At 38.6% G+C, this 21,941-nt stretch overlaps 1 protein-coding gene across 2 annotated transcripts in view; it reads left to right on the forward strand.

Annotated features, from left to right (window-relative positions):
* The window catches only part of PRELID2 (PRELI domain containing 2), a 189,657-nt gene that overhangs the window by 142,292 nt on the left and 25,424 nt on the right, over positions 1–21,941 (forward strand). Inside the window, exon 7 of one of the 2 annotated variants that reach the window (XR_009262729.1) lies at positions 16,055–16,210. The gene's annotated coding sequence lies outside the window, so the exon portion shown is untranslated. Of the gene's footprint in view, positions 1–16,054; positions 16,228–21,941 lie in introns of those variants that run through there. The other variant, XM_058732857.1, reaches the window with a different exon arrangement.

The raw sequence follows: 21,941 nt of genomic DNA on the forward strand, positions 1-21,941 counted from the left end.
ATAGTTATGTTCCACCTTCCCTAAACTAACAATGAATCCTTGCATGTATGCTGGGAATTCTCTTGAGTCAGCTATTATTGCTGCCTATTAGAACTTTTTGCTTTGGAGTTTCAGCAGTAAACTTAAAAAAAAAAAATTTTAATGTTCATCCATTTTTGAAACACAGAGTATGAGTAGGGGGTGTGGGTAGAGAGAGAAGGAGACATAGAAACCAAAGTAGGCTTCAGGCTCTGAGCTGTCAGTACAGACCCCAATTGAGGGCTTGAACCCACGAACTGTGAGATCATGACCCAAGCTGAACTCAGATGCCCAACTGACTGAGCAACCCAGGTGCCCCTCAGCAGTAAACTTTTCAATAGCAAGATAAACAATAATCTCTTATTTCAACAATTACCAAACTAGTATATAGTGAATATCTATTATGGGCCAGGCACCGTACTTGGTGCTTTTATCTGTTTGTTTTAATGAATCCTCAAACTGATGAGGCAGTTAGAATGTGCTATTACCCTCTATTATACATAAGACTAAGAACAGAGAGTTTGTGTCATTTTCCCAGGGTATCACAGCAAATAAGTTAAAGTCAAGGCATGATATTGAGTTCTAAACTTTTTCCTGTGAAGACCCTCTATGTCAAAATAAAGTAAGTTCATTTCTGTTGCCTGTTGTTACGCCTTGTGAAAATGGCTGAATAAATTTTGAACCAATTGACAGAATATGTTTGAGTCCATCAAGATCTATATACAGGCTTTTCACATGCTCAAAATTGACCTTGGATGTATTCTGCTTCTGACTTTAGATCATGTTATTTGTGACCAAAATTCTGGATAAAGGCAACTAAAAGGGCTGGATATTAAATTTAGAAATTCTAGTTGGAGACCTAATAGAGCCACCAAGAAAGTGAAGACTTGAAGGACAAAGATCTGAAAGAGGAGAGAATTTCACAGTATTCGGTGCTACTTCTCTCCTTGGAGTGATCATTGATTTTAAAAATAGTGGCTGAGGGCCTGAGAAACTGAATGCAGCATTCAGAATACTAATCAGGCTAAGGGGTAAAAATGGGATTTCAGGGTTTGTAAAGGAATAATATCCCTGGTAAAATTCTATGGTTTTAGTGAAGATTCCAGGAGTCAAAGTGGATTGGAAATCAATTAGCGTTCACAGGGAACTCAAGCCCAACTTTGAATTATCCCACTCTGTAATTAGATGATTATTCTTAGGGACACTGTAGGCAGATAACATCAATCAGAGTCGCAGATATTCTATTTTTCATATATAATAATGAAAATTTCAGGCTAAGAATTTCCTGAGATTTTATCAAAACTATGGTAAGCAAGCAAGCGATTGAAAACAGATATTAAAAACAGATAATGAAAATCAATCCACAAGAGATCCAGATATTTTAGTTAAAAGACTTAAAATTAATGCATTCAAAGAATTAAGAGATGACCAGGGAAACTTTGACAGGAAACTGGAAAAAAAAAGAATCTAATAGAAAACTTGGTACATAAAAACAACAAATGAAATGAAGAATTATGTGGACAGGTTGAATATCATCTTAGACAAAGCTGATGAAAGAATTAGTGATAGGAGAATAGGAGAGAGGAAATAAACAGACCTGCAAATAAAAAAGGAGAAGGAAGAGAAATATAGAAGATAGAGTCGGAGACAAATAAAACAGGGTGAAAGATTCACTAAACACGTCTCTAAAGATCTAATATATGTAAGGTACATATATACATTTGTATGTATGTAGAGAGTGGCCTAGAAAAAGAGTGGAGAAGCTGCAGCAGTAGTATTTGAAGATACAGTGATCAAGTATTGTTCTAAACTGTAAAAGAAAAAAATATGTCAAGTCATTGACTCAGGTAATTGATGGAGAGCCACAAATACTAGGCAGGAAAATACAAAGATGGAACTAGACCCATCCTAATAAAACTGAGTTAAACCAAGGCCAAGGAGAAAATACTAAAAACAGAAAAGAAAAATTATCTTCAAAGAATCAATCATATATTGACAACTCAGTCTTTAACATAAACAATGGAAACTCCATCCTAGTCACCTTCCCTTACTAAAGATAACCTTTATGTTGAAGATGAAGTTTAATTATTTTCATCAATGAAAACTTTTTCCATATATGCATGGGTCTATTAACAAAATACAGCATTGTTTGAAAACTGGCAAACATTATTTAGTGTTTAATTCTATAAATGACATTTAAGTTCACTGTAAAAAGATCTGACATTATAGGTTAGATAATATGTTGATCTGTACAGTGCTACTTCATTCTTGGACATGTCTCCTTAGCACATGTACAAGAGTTTGAGGATATACCTGTAAGTGGACTTACTAAACTAAAAGGTATACACATATTCTTTACCAATAGTTCAAAAAAAAGATACACACACTTGACTAGTTATACCCAATTCCTTATCAAAATGGGTGGTGAAATCATTTCTTTTTTCCTTAATAGTGTATGAAAAGTCCTCATTTCTCTACATCATAACCAACACTTGGTATTGTCAAGTTTACATTTTTTTTAGTTATAAATATATGCAAAATGACATCTTGTTACTGTTTTACATTTTTCTTATTAATGAAGTTTACATTTTAACCTAGATATGGTGGCTTTTTTTGTTTTTAGAAGAACCGTTACAGATAAATTTGACATTTAAAATGTTTTCTCAGGGTGCCTGGGTGGCTCAGTCAGTTAAATGTCCAACTTCAGCTCAGGTCATGATCTCTTGAGTTTGAGCCCTGTCTCAGGCTCTGTGCTGACAACTCAGAGCCTGGAACCTGCTTCAGATTCTGTCTCTCTCTCTGCCTCTCACCAGCTCATGCACTGTAGTGTTCTCTCTCTCTCTCTCCCTCTCAAGTACAAGTAAACATTTAAAAAAGTTAAAAAAAATATTTTTTTTTCTTATAACTTGTACTTTATATTGTTGAAGCAATTCTCTGGTAACCCAATATCCTAAAGGTAATATTCTATACTTTCTCACATTTTGAAATTTTGTGTCTTTTACAATTAGGACTTAAACACATTAGGAATTGGTATAAAATAGGATTATAATTTATTTTTATAATATTGATATTCACCATTTATTGAACGGGCCATCTTTCTTTATTGATTAGTAATGCTGTATGTCTGATTGCCATTTATCTATTTATCTTTTTGTTTCTTGAATCCATTCTATTCTTATTACTTTTCATGTGTCAGTATCACAACTTCATAATTACTATAGTTTATTTCATCTGGAGGGTGAATCCGCCTACTTGTACTTGAATACTCTGGCCTTGTCCTTTCCAAGTGAATTTTTTATTTTAAACAATATACCTCTTTTATCTTCTGATTTCCAATTTTTGACAGATTGATTCCAAGAAACATTTGTGTACTAGGAAAAAAAAATACAGTGCGAGTGCAATGATAAATGCCAACACAGACCTTAAGGTTGGAAGACAGTAGAGGGTGGTGGACACCGTGTAAAATCATAGAGCACATGTCCTACCCAAAGGGGGAAGATTATCTTCAGTTTCAGCTGCTTTTTGCCATCTGGGAATATAGACTCTGTGCCAGAGAGAAAATGAAATTCAAGAGAACCTGGAAAGCTGATTTTGTCTTTAATATGGAATTTTCAATTGATGAATGTTGATTAATTTTTTCATAAAACACTGGATGAACCATAGAAAGATCTCTGAGGGCCAACCCCTAGTACTTTCCTTTCATCAAATTTGGATAATTTTCAGATCACATTGAACAGGAAAAAGGATCAAAGACTAAGATTTGAGTTGAGAAATGTTGGAGCCATGATGAGACATTGAAGTGCCATGTTTATGACCTTATCAGTGGATCCAGAGTATAGTCCCATGACCACAAAGTCATTATTCCAATGGCAGATCTTTTGGTTTGGATAACTTCTATAATTATCAGGGAATTTGGCATGGGACATCTTAACAACAGGCTTCCAATGCTCATACCTTTACACCCCCACACCCATGTTGTCCTCCTCTCTGTATTTTTCAAGCTGTGTTCTGTTTTTATAGGAATTAACTCACTCTTACCAAACCGTCTAGCACACTGAGTCTAAAATCTTTATGAGATTGAATATTAACAATGTAATATGACCCAATGTTTTAAAACTCCTTAGAGTTTTGTGTAGGACATGTTAGCTATCTTTCTCTTAAGTGCAATTTAAAGCCTATGGAGGGACCTTCATAACTCGTCTTTTAAAGTCAAAATTACATGTTTTTAAAAATCTATTTATTGCTTATTGTGATGTTAGTTTGTGGATTATCTTGAAGAATAGACTCTGAAGTATAAGCACCACCTAATCCAGGTGAAAACCATCATCTAAAATCTCACATAGCATCTTAGCCTGGCTTGAGCTGGCTTCAATGCAACCTGGCACAAACTCCTGTGCCAGGAGTTAGCAAATATTGAGCAATGGCTACAAATACATTTTTTTTCATTTGTATATTTTTTTCTGTACCTTTCCAATACACAAAAAAGAAGCAAGGATAATAGATTAGGACTTTTCTCTGATTCCTAGGTACTAAAAAAGATGTATGCTATTTACAAGCTTATCTGGTAAAAATATGATGGGAGGGATCCCATGATAAGATGTAAAACTAGAGAAATGTTCTGGGTTCTCCTCATCTTGGTGGTGGTGGTGGTGATGGTTGTTCATAGAATTGATCTTGGTCCAAACAGATCCGGATGAAAGGGAACATTTATGCATTGCACTGACTGATGTTAATGGTATCTTCCTTAACTCAATAAATCATTAACTGATGGCTCTGGGGATATAGTGACTTCCCAGAAAGATGTAATTCATGCTCTCCTTGAGCTTACATTACATAGAAAGGGGAAGGGTCAGATGGTGAACATCCAAATATGGAAGATGATTTTAGATGTTGTTACTTGGAAGACTGCTTAATGAAAGGATAAGGTAGAGGGTATGTGTGTGTATGTGACACTATGGTCAGAAGGACTATGTTGCCTTAGGGTAACAGGCCTGGTTTGAATATACACTGTAGTGTGTCCCATCTTCATATCCATGAAGCACAAATGCCACACAGTACTTCTTAGTGCCTATTTAGTGGGGATCACAGTGTGGAACAGGATTTCTAACACAATAGTCTCTGTAATGGTAGTGGTAATATTAATATCACAACAATACTTGCAGTGGTAATACTGACAGTAGTGGATTCTGGGTGCTTTCACATTTCATACCACTACAGTGATGCTAAGACTTTGAAAAAGTCACTTCTTTTTGTCTCATCTGTTCAAAGAGGCACTTGGAGCCAGTGACCTCCGTGGTGCCTTCCACTCTCTCTTCAAAAAGAAGAATGTCAAATTCTCCATTTCCTTATGTTCCATTTCAGTCTTAGTCTGGGTTTCTCTTCCAGTTGGTTTTCCATTATTCATTTCATCTTCATAAAATTTTCTTAGAACAGTAAGTGTGTGATTCAGTTCAGAGAACTGCTTTCTTTGACAGAGAGGAATCCCAATTTTGGGCTAGTCTTTGGGACTATGTCCAGGGGAGATTTTGGAGGTTAGGAAGAAGTTAGGTTCTAGAGTCTGAGACCCCTGGGTTTGAGTCCTGGTTCCACCATTTCATATGTGTAGCATTAGACAAGTAGCTTGACCTTTTTGAAATTTCATGTGCCCCCCTGTAAAAATGGGGGGTCTACCTCATTGGATTTTTATGTTTATATGAAATAATGCATGTAAAATATTTGTTATGTGGTACCCACTAAAAGTTAGTTGTGATGATAATTAATTCAGTATATCTTCAGGACTGGCTATCTTTTAAAGATTAGTTTTTGATCTGAACCATATGTGAAATAATTGTACATGGAAGGGTCTTTGGGTCTAGCCTTCTGTAGCAGGCTTAGTGGCCTTCATTCATACTCTATAAATGATGGAGGTTTATTCTCTCTTTGATTCTCTTCATGCCTTTAGCATGTCACTTCCTCCTTCCATTAATGGCATAATGTTGACAAGAAGATAAAATTTGAAAATAGTGGAAATAGACTGGAAAGGGAAAAGAATGGTCATCTCACCTCGAAAGGAATCACTTGCATTAAAAAATGTAGTAATTCAGTAATACTTCACCAAAGGCCACAGTTTGATCACTAGCTTAATCTTTTAAGAGTATATGCCGTATAGTATGGAATCCTTGCCCCCAAAAGAACTCCCAGGCAAGTTTTGATTGTTTTAACTTGTGAAACTGTGGAAGATTATTTCTATTCCCTTTAGATATGTATCTCCCTCTTCTGGTGTATAGAAACAGTCATTTAATGCGTGTCTGGCAACATCGATCCATGGTTGAGGATAGGCTGCGCTCTGGTTTCACCCAGGAGAACACCCAAGGGCAATTTGAAAGACAATGTAATTACACAGCTGGAAATAGGTCAGGACTTGGGACAAACACCCAGATGCTTTGGAAAGTAGCTTTGGTATTTGACGGCCCCTGGAGTGAGAAGTTATTTGGGTTGCTGTGCCTGGGAGTTTTTTTTTTGTTTGTTTGTTTAGTTTTGAGCAGGTAGGCAGAAAGAGACCAATTCTGAGCATGCTTTTTGGGTATAAGCTTGGGTGATGCTGGTTGCCAGTGTAAGATATGGACACTCGTAGTAAAAGCACTATATCAAAATGGCCCAAAGTGGGGCTATGAGGTTAGGCAGACCTGTGTGTGTTTACTGCTCCTCACCTTCTTAGCTTGGCACCCTATGCAAAATTATTTCACAACTCCAAGTGTCACTTTTTTCATTTCTATATTGGGTATAATAATAATACATAGGGTGTATGGATTAAGCAAGATAGTGAATATAACATGTTGAACACATGCCAGCTACTTGGAAAATAACTTGAAAGATGTGATAAAATACAAAGCCCCAAGCTTTGGCTGCTCACATGTTGCTTTCGGTGGCCTTCCTTGGATTTCTCTCTCACAGTCCACACTTAAGGTTCAGTTGCCACTGGTGAGGAGGCATTTCCTTTATCTGAGGTAGGTGGATGTGGACATACCAAAGCCAGATACTGGATTCTTGACCAGGTAGAGACTGGTGTTGCCCTGTTAATGGGTATCACTGATGGATATGTGTCCTGGAGGAGCAAATCTCTTCCTCACAGACCATCAATAGCCGGTGGTCTGTGAGCCACAGTAGGCATGTCTCTGACTCTAGGAGAAGTTTTGTGGAACTATGGCCCTGGTTCATCTTAAGCACAATAAGACTACCAGGCTTTACTCGGGGGCTTATGGTACTGAAATGATGCAAACTTCTAGAGTAATATTGCACACAAAGAATGACCCAAAACAGTGTTAGTTGAAAAAAGTCAGCCCCTGGGGTCCGATAGGCTTAAATTCAATCTTGGATCTGCCAATTACTCACTATGTGATCTTTGTCAGCTTGCATAAATTGTCAGTTACCTCATCTGTGAATTGGGGATACTAATAACTACCATGTATTTTGTAGATGATAAGGAATGAATACAAAACATTCATTCAGAGATTGGTGCATATATACAGGTAATATCTATAGGTTTATATTATCATCTTAAAAATTATGGCTATTCCCTTTAATCTTAAAACTATATTAAAGCACATAATCACCTTACATTAACTTGACTAAATATTACATAATATTATAAATACTTATTGAGAATTATTTTAGGCTCTGTGATGAGAACTAAAACACTGTTGCTGTCCTTAAGGAATCTGTATTTCGGTTGAAAGAATAGACACATAAATAAGGCAAAAATTCCCAAGTGCTAAACCGAAGGCACAAGGATCATGATGTAAGGACAAGGAGGAAACAAATTAATTCTGCATCGGGGGAACCAAGTAAGTGTTCATGGAAGAAATGCCTTGATGGTGGCATTGTGTTGTGTGGCATTTTTATTGAAGGGACAATGTGAACAAAGGCTCAGAGTTAGAACTGTGTGGGGTGTGGATGAGAAATAACTTCATTATGACTGGATGCTACAGAACGTGGAGAGATGTTGTAGAATAGGTTTGGAAACTGGGTTGCAGTTTTATTCTAGAGGGCTTTGAATATGCAAATAAAATTTGTGCAGAAATGTCCTTTAAAAAATGACTTCATTCACTTGTCCCTTCCTTCCTTCAACACCATTTATTTAATGCCTACTGTGCCAGATACTGTTATGGAGAAAAAGCAGTGAACTGGATAAATCCAATGAGTTTCCAGTCCAGTGTGAGAAAGAACCATGAGTAAGCAATTTCATTAGTGTGCTGAATGGCCCCATAGCCAGGGAGGAAAGAAAGCTTCTTGCACAGTGACCTCCTCCACATTTGGGGGAAAAGAGAGGGATTTTCTGAGGAAATGACTCTCAGCTAACATTTAAGGGAATGAATCAGAGTTAATCAGGTGAAAGGGGTAGAGGAAGAATATTTTGAGTGGAAGAAACAGTATGTTTTAGAGGTGAGGCAGATTATAGTGGGTCTTAAGAATTCCAAGTTAATTCAAAATTGGTGGAGCACTGAGTGCAAGATAAGAGCTGGGAGGGATGGCTGACAGGTGGTCCTTAAGAGCACTGTAAGTCATGCAAAAGAGTGTTTTATCTCTAGGGCCCAGAAAACTTTTAAGCCATGCTTGCTTTGCATACAGAGGGGCAGACTGTCTACAGAACCTGATTACATTTGTCTTTTAGAAAGATAGCTCTCAGCAGATTGGAAAATAGAGATTGGAAGACAAGACTGGAGTCAGAAAGACCACCTTAGAGGCTATTGGAGTCATGCAGACAGTTGTATCTGTGTTTACCTTTCCCAAAAGTTTACCCACAATGAGAGAAAAAGAAAGGTGACCCGTTTTCTTGGATTTTATTCTTACCTTGATGTATATAATGTACTTGGTTGCATGAGACGGGGGGGGGGGGGTGTCAAATGGTTTATATCATTTTAGGCACTATTTCTAGCAACTGTTGAGAGGAATGGAGGCATCTCTGCCTTCCCAGGGGAGGAGGAAAGGGATCCTATCTTCTGCGACAGGGAAGCTGGGAAGGTGGCCTTTGCATACTTGGGGCAGTGTTTGCTGGATATCAGAAAGTATCTCAAAAAATAATTTTAGAAGTAGTTGCATCACTTTCCAAGAGCCCCCCCCTCCCCCCCCCCGCATCCCTCATTTGCCTGTAGAAGTGACAAGTAGGGGAAACAGTGCCCATTTACTGTAATGAGACCCAGAGCCAGCAGTATCTGCTCCAGGGAGATACAAGTAGGGCAGCTGATTTGACAGCAATTGTGTGCACTTGTGAACTTTTTCTTGGTCCCCTAGGAAATCAGAATAGCAAACAGCACAGTCCTGGAGTGTGTTGTTGCAAAGCTTCCCAACTCAGACCCTGTCTGATACCCTTGTCAAATGCAGCACTCCTATAGACTCATTAGAGATGGTTGGAGCTGCTTTTCTTGATACTGTTGACATAGTTTATCTTCTCTGTTGCTGGCTATTTGCTTCTGCTATGGTTGAAGAGAGAAAGAGGGTAAAATTTGAATCAGTGTTTGCTGAGACTGATTCAGATCTTAGACCTGAGAACTGGGGCAGGCATAAAGTTTATAGGACCCCAAATCAGTCACTAGCCAGTGAGTGACTTGATTCTAGAACCTGTTTCAATACTGTATTGGTTTTCTTTAATGTTTATTTTTGAGAGAGAGACAGAGTGCAAGTGGAGGAGGGGCAGAGAGAGAGAGGGAGACACAGAATCCGACGCAGCTTCAGGCTCTGAGCTGTGAGCCAAGAGCCCAACATGGGGGCTCGAACTCACAAGCTGTGAGATCGTCACCTGAGCAGAAGTTGGAAGCAACCAGGCACCGGTGTATTGGTATTTTGTTGCTATATAACAGATTCCCACATACTTGGTGGATGTAAAGAGTACACATTTATTACCTCAACGTGTCTGTGAATCAGGATTCCAGACATGGGTTAGCTGGTCATCTGCTCAGGGTCTTACAGGGATGAAATCTAGGTCTTGATCAGCTGTGTCCTCACCTGGGGGATCCACTTTACATCAGGTTCCTGACAGAATTTATTTTCTCATGATACAGGAATGAGTTCCCTGCTTTCTTGAAAGATGCCAAATGGGAGCTGATCTCAGCTCCTAGAGGACACCAGTCATACCTTGCCACATGGCCCTCCTCTCATCAGCATGGCAGTTTTCCTTTCAATGGCCAGAAGCAGAATTTCTCTCTCACTTTGAATTTCTCAGACAGCTTTACAAATCTCACCTGGTTAGGTCAAGCGCACCCAGAATAAATTCCTTTTTGATTACTTAATTCCATCTGAAAAAAAATGCCACATAATGTAACACAATAATGGCATTATATCCTATCATATTTATGAGCTCACTCACACTTAAGGGGAGGGGATTATAGAGGATGTGCTCACCAGGTAGTAGGAATCCTGGGTTAGGAAGTATCTTAGAATTTTTGCTTGCCACAACTACCTATCAACTTTTGTCTACAGGTAGGTTCCTAAACATATGGAGAATATTTCCCAATTTTCAAAGTGGTTACATCCTGTATAACCATTTATAAAATGAATATATTCAGTCTTGTTTATTCCTGAGAAGGTAGAATCTCAAAGGAGGAGATATTTGGGGTTTGTGAATGATCAAGTGCTGTATAAACATGAGAGATCGTGTCTATAGGGACCAAGTAGCTTTCTGGGTGTGATTTTTTCCTACTAGTCACCATTTAAAAATAGTTGTAGGAGAGTGAGGAGTTAAGATGGAGGAGAAGTAGGGGGGTGGGTATTTTCCTCAGCTCTCAAACACAGCTGTATTCAGGTCAGATCACTCCGAACACCTAGGAAATCGATCGGCAGAGTGGCAGAAGGATCTCCACAGTTGGAGGGAGACAGCTTTGCAAGAATGAGGTATGTGCATGTGAATTGGGGGAGATAAAATAGCATAGGCATGGAGGGGAGGGAACCGTTTCTGTGCAGAGACAAAAAAGAGAGAGAGAGGGGTGTGAAATACAGCATTGAGTTAGTACAAGAAGAAAACCTTTCTGGACCATAGACTGGGGAACAAGAAGTACAGAGAGTGTCAGTTCTTTTTTGCAAATAGCCTCAGGAGCTAAAACTTGGAGGTCTCAGCAAAGGCAAGGGCCTTTCAGCAAAGGCTCTACTCTGGAGCAGGGAAGAAGATTTACATGGTGCCAGGTCCTTTAAGACACCTGATTTTGAATCCCAGCTGAGCACCAAGGGGAAGTCTCAGGAGAACTGGGACTTAGGGCAAGCTGACCACCCTGGCTATTCTGTGAAGACTGCCTGAATAGTGTGGGTTGAGATCCCCAGTCCAAGGAGGAGAGATTGGGCTGGTGCCATTTCCCCCAATACCAACATGGTGGGACTTCAGAGAGCAGCACAGTGGCTCCCAATGGAGGCAGGACCCGCTTACACCAAACCCCGCCCCTCTATGCCTGGTAACTGCTTATCTATTGGAGGAAGACTGACTGACCTACCGCAGCCAGACTGTCCTCCAAACCAGCAGAGCCACCAGCCCCAGGCAACAACAGACAATTCTTTTTTTTTTAGTTTCCTCCCTCCTCTTGTTTTCTTTTGGAATCAGGCTCATAGTTTCTGATTTTTTATAATTCACACACACATATATATGTATATGTGTGTATGTATACATATAGATGTGTGTATATGTATACACACACACATATATTTTGATCAGTAATTTTTATTCTATACTTTCTCCATCTTTTATTCTTTATTTTCCTTTCTCTTTCTCTGGAATTAGGCTTACAGTTTTTTGATTCTCTGGTTTTCTTTTCTCCCCTTTCCTTTTTCTCTTTTTTGTGGGATCAGGCCCCCTCTTTTTTTTTCCAGGGCTCATACCTAGTCGATTATCGAAACACTCCACCACAGTAAGCAAGGAGGAGCTCTGCAGAGGATTGACCAGTGGGATAGGAACAGCCAAAATGCAACAGTAGAGTGTATACAACATACACCAAACACTTCCTGGGGTGCTGTGCCCCTGCACAGTGTATGACCCCTTTTTAATATAGTAGTACTTTCAGGTGTAGGGCACATAACAAGCTTTTAAAACACACAAAAGACGGGAGCCTGGATGGCTCAGTTGGTTAAGGGTCTGACTTGGGCTCAGGTCATGACCTCATGGTTCATGAGTTGGAGCCCTGTGTTGGGCTCTCTGCTGATAGCTCAGAGCCTGGAGCCTGCTTCAGATTCTCTCTCTCTGACACTCTCCCTTCTCCTCTCTCTCTCAAAATGAAGAAACATTAAACACACACACAGGATAGAAACTTAGCCAAAATCACAAGGCAGAGGAATTCTCCCCAAAATAAAGGTAAAGAAGAGATCACAGAGAATTGCTCAAAACAGGTTAACAATATATCTGAATAAGAATTTAGAATAACATACTGGCACAAAAACAGACACTCAGATCAATGGAACAGAATAGAGAACCCAGAAATGGGCCCACAAATGTATGGCCAACTAATCTTTGACAAAGAATATCCAATGGAATAGATTGAGCATTCCAGCTGAATCTCTTCAGCAAATGGTGCTGGGAAAACTGGACCACTTTCTTACACCATACACAAAAATAAACTCAAAATGGATGAAAGATGTAAATGTCAGACAGGAAGCCATCAAAATCCTAGAGGAGAAAGAAGGCAAAAACCTCTTTGACCTCGGCCGCAGCAACTTCTTACTCAACACATCTCCAGAGGCAAGGGAAACAAAAGCAAAAATGAACTATTGGGACCTCATCAAAATAACCTGAGCTGAAGTCAGACGCTCAACCGGCTCAGCCACTCCTGAGCCCCATACACTTCCATTCTTTCTATTCACAAAGCACTCCTTCAGAGAGTGCCTTAGAGATCCCTGGAAGGGGCTATGTGAGTCACTAAATTATGAGATGTCAATAAATCCATTTGCTGTGAGAATTTTCGCCTTACATTACTTGAAGCCATGAACTGGAAGTCAGTAGATGGATGGCTATCATTGTGCCTTCCCCTTTAAAAGCAGTTTTTGGGTGGCCTAGGGACACAGTTTTCACCAGTCTGGATCGGGCCCTAGTGCAAATTAGGAAGAGGTATCATCTAAAGGCAGTCAGAGAAAGATAAATATATGATTTCACTTATAGGTGGAATTTAAGAAACACAACAATGAACACAGGGGAAGGGAAGGAAAAATAAGACAAAAAGAGAGGGAGGCACACTGCAAGATACTCTTAATTACAGAGAACAAACTGAGCATTGCTGGAGGAGAGGTGGGTATGGGCCAAATGCTGGAGGGGGATGGGCCAAATGGGTGAAGGGCATTAAGGAGGGCACTTGTTGGGATGAGCACTGGGTGTCATATGTAAGAGATGAATCATTGAGTTCTACTTCTGAAACCACTACCATACTGTATGTTAACTTGACTTTAAACTAAAAAAAGTATAAACCTGGTTACATTACAATTAAATTCTCTTACTCAAAAGACAAAAGAATGTAAAAATCAAACTACAAACTGAGAAAAAGTGTTTGCTACAAAAATGACTAGTCATATTTAAAGAGCTCCTCCAAATTAATGATAAAAAATACCACACTAGAAACATGGGCAAAACTTACTAACTGGCACTCCATAAAAGAAGAAATAAAATGTTGTGTGAATATACAATAATCAACCTCATTAGTAATCAAGAAATCTATAAAAAAGTAGTATTTTTTTCCCAACAGATGGGCAAAAGTCGATAATATTGACAAAATCAAGTGTGACAAGTGTTTAATTATCTCTTAAACACTGCTGACAATAGTCAGCAGTACAACTGCTTTTGAAAAATAATTTGGGAATACTTTTAAAGATGAACTATTTAATAAACTCTAGGACTTAGCAATTATACTACCAGTCATATTCATTCAGAAACTCTTGCCCACGTGCATCAGAAGGCATGTACAAAGATGATCACAGCGGCATTGTTTTTAACAGCAAAAATCTGCATACAACTCAAATGACCATTGCCAGGAAAATGAATAAATTGTTATACAGCAATGAAAATGAATGAACTCTAGGTGTATACATCATTATGGGTGAACCTTAAAAATAGTGAATTAAAAATTGAGTCACAAGAGATCACAGCATGTGATACTTTTTTTTAATGGAACTCTTAGTCTTCCTCAAGGATGGAAAAAGTCATTTAAAAAATTCCAACAACAGCCCAGTCTTTTGTTTCTTTAATCAGAATTATTGGAATTGATGGTGTGCAGAAAACCTAATGTAAGTAACTGTAATTCTCTTGGTTGATCAAGCAAACCTTTAGAATGAACCAGTTAGTGCAATGAAGGAAAAAAAATTTCTGAGAAACACTATCAGTCTCTGATATTGTCAGGAAATGAAACCTGTGGTTACTCAAATACTTTAAATACAGTTACCATGAAGACCATATACGGATTACAAAATTAAAAGGACTATAGAAACCTTGACTTCTCCCCATCCTGCCCACAACTCAGTGAACCTTAAAACACAATGTAGTTTTGAGACCTATTCACCATTCCTGACTCCCAACACAACCTCCTCACATCAAACATGGGTACCATCTCTCATTTGAATCCAAACAGCATATTAACTGCTCTCCTTATGTCAGCCCTGAACCAACTCTTACCCATGCTAAGGTTCTTCCCAAAGTAACAACGACAGTGGTCATTTGAAAACACAATTCATACCAAATCCTGTAATCACCTCCCCACTCCCGCCCACCAATGGCTTCTCATCTCACATAGAATTAAACCCTTGTCCTGCACAGGCATGGCACCAGGCTACTTCTCTAACTTCATCTTCTAATAATCTTCCAGCCACACTGGCCGTTTTGCAATTTCCTGTTTGTGCAAAGCAGGCTCCCACCTTAGGGCCTTAACATCTATTTTTAAATAGCTAATTAAATGAAAATGGGTCCTAGATGAACAAATGACAAAAATGTGCCATCATCTAATGTTAATGATTTACCCAATTCTGCGGATCTGTGAGGCAGTAAAACCATCCTACCAGATGTGTTGTGGTGAAGGTAATGTTTTCCTTTTGAAAATTTTTTGGACACATTTTACATGTCTTGGAAGCCATTTGCACATTGTGTCTTATACAGAGTGTCTAATTACCCAAAATATACATTATCTGTAAGATCATCAGGCAATCTGCTATTAAGCACACGTGTATTAACCTCTCCTGCTTCACTCATAACCTACCCATACATACTCCCCCCATGAAGAGGTATGTTTTCTTTATTAAATACTCTTTATCAGGACATATGAAGTATTTTCAAAAAAATATATTCGTAATGAGATTTTGAATGATCACCTCAACTTGGAGAAATCACCCCTTTATCAAAGCCAGCTCCTCCTGTTCTTTCAGGAAGACCTATGATCTCTGGCTATTAACTGAGCGTTTTATGGGCTGAAAATGGAAATGGAAGACATGAGAACCATAATTTAAGCCATGATATGGCTTCTCAATTAAAGTGATATTAAAAAGCAATAAAACCCTCCACCTCAGCCCCCAGGTACAAGGGTTGCAGAATAATTAGAATTCCTTCTCAGTAAGAAAAAGAATGTTTTAGTCTAATACTGCTTATAGCACATACAGAAAGTCAAGAGAAAATCAGAAAAGGAGCAAGGAAGGTGCCTTGAACGTTTCCTTTGCCCATACTGGCTGGAGTTTTTTTTCTGGTATCAGAAGAGTAAAAATCAGTGCAATCTTATCTACCAGAACTGCTAGGTCAGTCAGGCCTTGATGGCCTTGGCTCCAAGTGGCTGCTCACACAGACAGTGGAGCTCAGAAATAGCTCCTAACACCTGCTCCCTTGGCCCAGGAGCTCTGTGAGAATAGGACTGTGGTTGGGTTTGAAGTTTTTTTTAAGTAAGTATCAAGATGTGATTCTACAGTGGAAACGGTCACACTTTGTGAAGAGAGGAGTGTAAACAGTCTGATGTACATATCTACATTTGTCTTCTAGCCCAAAGTCGTGTCTATTCAACTCCTTTCTACTTTCAAGGGACATCTTGACATTTCATCACTACTTGTGTTTTTTTTCCTTAAGGACAACTGATGAATGCTGGGCCTTGACCAATGATGTGAACACTGTGCCTGCTTCTAGGAACACAGGAGCCAAGTGAAACCATTCGATAGACACATCTAGACACCAACTATATGATGATAATTACAATGATAATCACGTAGACTTAATATGTTCCAGGTACTTTGCTAGGTTCTTTAATCATCTAAACTTGATCCTCATAAAAATTTTATGGGATAAACATTGCTATATTATATTAGCATTCCCATTTAATAGATGAGGAAAATAAAGCATAGGTTAATGAATTCTATACTGCTTTCTCAAGAAGGATATAAAGTTATCTAGCTTCACCCTTTAAAAATGACTTTTAGGGGTGCCTGGGTGGCTCGGTCGGTTAATGAGCTCATGGTCCATGAGTTCGAGCCCCGTGTCGGGCTCTGTGCTGATGGCTCGGAGCCTGGAGCCTGTTTCAGATTCTGTGTCTTCCTCTCTCTCTGACCCTCCTCCGCTCATGCTCTGTCTCTCTCTGTCTCAAAAATAAATAAACGTTAAAAAAAATGACTTTTATAATGCTTTTCAAAATTAGTACATTAAATAAATTCTTTGAATTGAAAACCCCTATTAATTATAGCACTAGGTGCAAAGCATACTACATAATCAGCCACTAAAACCCTAACATCAGTTGTTTTATCTGATTAGGATGGATGGATGAGTTTTTCTCTTTGAAGACAGTTGGGTTTCATGAACAGTTAGTGAACAAACTGAAAGAAATGGAGCAAAAAGGGTGATTCCAAAATTGTGGAGAAAAGGCACATATTGCCTATGGCAAGGGGAACTGGGTGACTGGGGAAGGGGATCAGAAAAAGTCTCCTATTTTAAGAAAAAAGAACTCTACTGCACTGTTGGTGGGAATGTAAATTGGTGCAGCCTCAGTGTAAAACACTATGGAGGGTTCCCCCAAGAAATTAAAAATAGAGATATCATGATCCAGGAATTCCAATAATTGTTATTTATCCAAAGAAAATGAAAACACTAATTTGATAAGATAAATGCACATTGATTGAGGATTGCTCAATTGATGATTATTGCTATGTTATTTATAATGATCAAGATATGGAAGCAGCTTATAAATCACCAACAGGTAAAGAAGATTATGTGTGTGTGTATACACAAAGTACCTGTACACACACACACACACATAACCATATATACACACACACGTGTGTGTGTATATATATACACGTGTGTGTATACAAAAAATTCATTGTATACAATGCGATATTACACAGCCATAAAAAAGGATGAGCTCATGCCATTTCTAACAACATGGATGGACCTAGGAGGTATTATGGTAAGTGAAATAAGCCAGACTGAGAAAAACACCATATAATTACACTCATATGTGGAATCTAAAAAACAAAATAAATGAATAAACAAAAAACACAATCAGACCTCTATAGACAGCAAAGTGATGGTTGTCAGAGAGGAGGGAAGTAGGCAGATGAGCAAAATGGGTGAAGGGGAATGGGACATACAGGCCTCTAATTACAAAATAAGTAACTCACAGGAATAAAAGATATAGCACAGGGAATAGTGCTGTATGGTGACAGACTGTAGATATACTTGGGGTAAGCATAACATATAGAGATGCTGAATCACTATGTTGTACACCTGAAATGAATGCAATGTTGTGTGTCAACTAAAAATTTTTTTAAAGATCCAAAATCAATATTCTAATAAAAGTCTCTGATTTTATTGTCTAATCTTTTGTATCTTTCACATTTACAGCCTTTGTGTATACCTTGTCTATTCCAAAAATTATGTTTTAAGTTGGTATGTAAAAAGTACAAGGAAGAACCCACAAGACCATTATTCTCCACTTCAAAATTCTGCCTTGAGTCTGAGTAGACTCTATCGATAATATCCCATTACTTGTAAAGATTACCTTGCATTTATCTTGTAACCTATTCTCTTCGTTAGCTCAGATAAGGGAAGCCAGGCTCCCAATAAATTTCAGCTTGCAAGTCCTCCTGAAAGAAGTGGATGAATGAAAAGGCATTGTATTCCCCAAATAACCAGGCTGAGTCCATGGGGAGGGTATAGGTGGTGTGCCTGCCTGTTTTAGGAAATGCATCTGACATTGCAACAAGGGACCACTGCTACTATTTTAGACCAACACACACAGAGTTTATAAATAACATACCTAGGATTATCTCATTCCTGTGAGTGCTACAAGTCTAAAGTCTGATGAATTTTCAAAGAGAAAATGTACACAGAAAATATGGCTCTGGCACTTCTCTGTCATGACATATTCTGCCATTGGTTAACCATGTAGTCTTAGCCAAGTCACTTAACTTCTCTGAGATTCAGTTTTCACAGATATGAGAAATGGAGAAAAGCCCAAAATTCTGCTTATCTCACATGATCATGGAGATAAGTGAAAGAAGTGACTATAGACGTATTTTGTCAATGAACGTGAACACAAAAGTATTAACACAACTATTCCTTTCCCGTTATCCACCCAGTTCCCATTAGAGGTTTTATCCAGAAGATTCTGAGTCCAGCACTCTTCCCACCACACCCTGCAGACCCCCTGCAGCCTATGGAATATTATCGCACAGTTAAGTCTCTTCCAAGGAATTATTAGTAGGTAACTCAATCTGTGGCTCTGTGCCTGACTTACTCCCAGGTGTAGCATGTATTAGGTCCTGCCATCTGTCCCTTACATGAGCCATGTGACCTTGGATAAGTCCTATAACCTATCTGATCTTTGATTTCATATTTACAAATTTGGGTAATAATAGTTTCCCTTCATTATCCTATAGGCTTGCAGGGTGTGTATTAATAAGGCAGTCTGTCAAGACATCTCAAAAACACTCAAGACCACAGTCATTGCCATGACATATACTGTCTCTCCCCATTAAAGTATATTCACAGGACAGGGGATTTTACTGATGTATCTTCAGCATATAGAATATTGCCTAGCACATAATATACATTTAATAAATTCTTGTCAGTGAGTGACATAAATGCAAGCACTTGACATTATCACCAATATTACTCTTCCAAACTGGTTATGTAAAGTGTAAGGTCTAAAACTCAAAGCATTCTTTTTCTGTACACATTTATGTGTAGTCTAACCCTTCAATGAAAATATATAGAAGGAATTTTCCTCTTGAATACACAAAGAGAAATAGAACATAGAAAAATAGGCCCTAGGCTCTATAGTTCCAGGACACCTGCAAACAGGGAGATCACTCCCTGACAATTGAGATCTAAACATTTTCAAAACTAATTTCATAGCAGTATTTTACAATAACATCAAACGTCCCTAATAAGGGAAATGCCAAGGCGAAAGATATTAGAAGCCACTAAGGCCTAGCTAAGTAGGAACAGAGATGCTGGGTCTTTGGAGAATGGTTATAATGGTAGCTCCTGAATTTCATGTGCTACTTCATCCCATTGGAAGAAGCCACACTCTATAACCCTTGGGTAAATACAGGCCTCAGAGCCCTGCCCCTTCCTCTTATACAATGTCAATTGTGAACACTTAGAAATGATCACCAGTGGAGGAGTGAAGATGGCAGAGAAGTATGGGGACCTTCAGCTTGTCTCGTCCCTGCAAAGCAGGTAGATCAGCACCAAACCATTTTGAACACGTAAGAAACTGATGAGGATTAACACAACAATCTGCATTACTTGAGCCACAGAACTTGGCAGGTACACAGTGAAGAGAGAGGTGAAGTGGAGGACAGAAAAGCTGTGGAGGGTGGGGAGCCATTTTTTGCAGAGAGAGGACACAGAGAGAAAGATAAAGGGGGAGAACAACTGAAACAGGAAGAAATAGAAAATTCGAACAGACACATAACCAGTAAAGAAACTGAATCAGTAGTGAAAACTCTCCCAACAAACAAGAGTCCAGGGCTTAATGGCAAGGGGAAGTCCAGGGGAATTCTGCCAACATTTACAGAAGAGTTAAAACCTATTTTTTTGAAACTGTTCCAAACAATAGAAATGTAAGGAAAACTTCCAAACTCATTCTATGAGGCCAGCATTACCTTGATTCAAAAACCAAAGATAGCACTAAACAGGAGAACTACAGACCATTTCCCTGAGGAACATGGATGCAAAAATCCTCAACAAGAGACTAGCCAACTGGATCCAACAATACTTTAAAATAATTATTCACCATGATCAAGTAGGATTTATTCCAGGGCTGCAGGGCTGGTTCAATATGCTCAAATCAATCATGTGATACATCACATTAATAAGAGAAAGGATAAGAACTACATGATATCTTCAATAGATGAAGAAAAAGCACTTGACAAAATACAGCATCCTTTCTTAATAAAAACCCTCAAGAAATTCAACATAGAAGGAACATACCTAAACATCATAAAAGCTATTTATGAAAAGCCTACAGGTAATATCATCCTCAATGGGGAAAAACTGAGAACTTTCCCCTTAAGATCAGGAACACAACAGGATGTCTACTCTGACCACCGTTATTCAACATAGAGTTGGAAATCCTAGCCTCAGCAGACAACACAAAGAAATACAAGGCATCCAAATTGGCAAGGAAGAAGTCAAACTTTCACTCTTTGCAGATGACATGATACTCTACATGGAAAACCCAAGTATCCATCAAAAAACTTCTAGAACTGATCCATGAATTTAGCAAAGTCACAGGATATAAAAATCAATGTACAGAAACTGGTTGCATTTCTATACACCAATAATGAAGCAGCAGAAAGAGAAATCAGGGAATTAATCCCATTTACAAATGTACCCGAAAACTGTAAAATACTCAGGAATAAACCTAACCAAATAGGTAAAAGATTTTTTTATACACTGAAAACTATAGAAAGCTTATGAAAGAAATTGAAGAAATGTCAATACTACTCAAGGAAGTCTACATATTCAGTGCAATCCCTATCAAAATAACACCAGTATTCTTCACGGAGCTAGAACAAACAATTCTAAAATTTGTATGGAAGCACAAAAGACCCTGAATAGCCAAAGTAATGTTGAAAATGCCTCCAAAGCTGGAGGCATCACATTTCAGAACTTCAGGCTGTATTACAAATCAGTAATGGTTAAGACAATATGGTACTGGCACAAAAACAGACACAGAGATCAATGGAACAGAACAGAGAACCCACAAATGGATCCAGAAACATATGGTGAACTCATCTTTAACAAAGTAGGAAAAAAGATACCCAACTGAGGAAAGACAGTTCTTCAGCAAATGGTGTTGGGGAAACTGGACAGTGACATGCAGAAGAATGAAGCTGAACTACTTTCTTACAAACACAAAAATAAACTCAATATGGATGAAAAACCTAAATGTAAGGCAAAAAACCATCAGAATCCTAGAGGAGTAAACAGGCACCAACCTCTTTTACTTGGGTCACACAGCAACTTCTTACTTGACATGTTTCTACATGCAGGGGAAAGAAAAGCAAAAATCAACTATTGGGACCACATCAAGATAAAACCTGCAGAGTGATGGAAACAATCAACAAAACTAAAAGGCAATCGATGGAATGGGAGAAAATATTTGCAAATGACATATCAGATAAAGGATTAGTATCCAAAATCTATAAAGAACCTCTCAAACTCAACACCCCAAAAAACAATCCACTGAAGAAATGGGCATAAGACATGAATAGACATTTTTCCAAAGAAGACATCCCAATGGCGGACAGACACATGAAAAGATGCTCAACATCACTTATCATCAGGAAAATACAAATTAAAACCACAATGAGATACCACCTCATACCCACCCGTCACATGGCTGAAATGAACAACTCAGGCAACAACAGATGTTGGAGAGGATACAGAGAAAGAACACTTGTGCACTGCTGCTGGGAATGCAAACTGGTGCAGCCACTCTGGAAAACAGTAT

The sequence above is a fragment of the Neofelis nebulosa genome, chromosome 1 (assembly GCF_028018385.1).
Source record: "Neofelis nebulosa isolate mNeoNeb1 chromosome 1, mNeoNeb1.pri, whole genome shotgun sequence".
Lineage (NCBI taxonomy): Eukaryota > Metazoa > Chordata > Mammalia > Carnivora > Felidae > Neofelis > Neofelis nebulosa.